We start from the raw sequence: 1660 nt of genomic DNA, 5'->3' as shown, positions 1-1660 counted from the left end.
ATCATAGTTATCTTCCCTCCTCTGTGATAATTCTATGTGATATGAATGTGCTATGAACCTGATCTAATTAATTTAATATCTGAATGTTTCCTTATCCTGCCCCTCATTTGTGAAATCTGAAGCTGCAGTATTTGTGCTGCAACCATACATTGGCAAGAAGGCAGGCAAATAGGAAAGAGGAGTGTCTGCACTAGGCTGTGGAGCGCAGAGAGGCGCAGTCTGCAGGAAGCAATGTTGAAATTTAACATTCAAGCAGTGTTTAACACCTAAACAAGGAGATGATGAGAAAGATGGAATGGGAGGAGAGGTGACACTAAGGGAAGCAGAGGAAATCCTAGTTGGTTCAAATATCACAGATAACAGGAAGGAGCTGTGGAAGTAACTTACTGATTACTAACTGTAAGGTGCATGGAGACAGTGGGAGTAATAGGAAATGAAAATCAAAGTCGATAAGGGCATGATCTTCAAATCTGCAATGCTAAATCATTTTAATCTTATTAGTGACCAGTGCTAAATTATCACAAGATGTTGAGTCAAAAAGAACAAATTCTCTATTTAAGAATTGTTTCTTTCAACAAACATATGGGTTTTCCACCTCAAGGAATGTTTCATTTCTCTGCAGATATTTTGATTCTGTCACTCCTCAGACTTAGCACAGTCTCCATAGGTTCAAAGCTAATAGAACTGGCTTCACTTCAGATGAAATCACAAATACTTAGTCCCCAGGTTATACTCATTTCTATCTAACTGGAAAAAATAAGGGTTCCCACTATCTCCTTAGGTTTGATAATTTGTCATAATAGCTCATAGGATTCCAGGAAATACTTTATTTTATATTATGAGCACATTATTAAAGATATAAATGAGCATCCAGATGAAGAGATAGGTAAAGTGAGGTCTGAAAAGCTCCTAAATGCACTAGCTTAGGAGCCCCATCGTGAAATTGGAGGTGACTTCTCTCTGCATGTGAATGACTTCTCTAATTCACATCTCTTAGAAACCTTGTAGTTTGAGGTTTTATAGAAACTCCGTTGTGTAGGCATTGACTTAATCAACCTTTTTATAGAGGAGAGGGCTTGGGAGTAGATTTTTTTGTTGCTTTGTATGTCCCTCCCCCATGGTACAACCCCTGTTTTCACTGTATTTGATGTTAGTATAATTTGGGGAGGGAAAGGGAAAAAACAAAGTGTTTAAATAGGGATACAGGTGGATCCATTGCAACAATGTACAAGACACTATGTTGAAAAATGAACTTTAAAATTTAGGCAAGTGAGGGGCTGGGAAGGTGGCTCAGTGGTAGAGCGCTTGCCTTGCATGCATGAGGCCCTGGGTTTGATTCCCAGCACCACATAAGCAAAAAGAAAAAAAGCTGGAAGTGGCGCTATGGCTCAAGCGCTAGCCTTGAGCTGAAGAGCTGAGGGACAGCACCCAGGCCCAGAGTTCAGGCCCCACGACCAGACCCAAAAAAGAAATTTAGGCAGGTGGGAGGGAGTGTAGTTGAGGAGGTGGGAGAGAAGGGATGGTAGGGGAAAAACAAAGGAGACAACAATGCTTGATAAGAAATGTACTCATTGGGGCTGAGAAGGTAGAGCACTTGCCTTGCATGCATGAGGCTCTGGATTCGATTCCTCAGCACCACATAGCAGAAAAAAAGCCAGAA

At 41.0% G+C, this 1660-nt stretch overlaps 1 non-coding gene across 1 annotated transcript; it reads left to right on the top strand.

Moving 5' to 3' along the window:
* Positions 1-1284: 1284 nt before the first annotated feature.
* On the top strand, positions 1285-1348 carry Trnaa-ugc (transfer RNA alanine (anticodon UGC)). The gene has a single exon. It is a non-coding gene; the product is annotated as a tRNA-Ala (tRNA).
* Positions 1349-1660: the final 312 nt, after the last annotated feature.

The sequence above is a fragment of the Dipodomys merriami genome, unplaced genomic scaffold (assembly GCF_024711535.1).
Source record: "Dipodomys merriami isolate MVZ:Mamm:240054 unplaced genomic scaffold, mDipMer1.0.p SCAF_8, whole genome shotgun sequence".
NCBI lineage: Eukaryota > Metazoa > Chordata > Mammalia > Rodentia > Heteromyidae > Dipodomys > Dipodomys merriami.
Note: the sequence above shows the minus strand (reverse complement) of the source record. Positions and strands in the feature narration are given on the sequence as shown.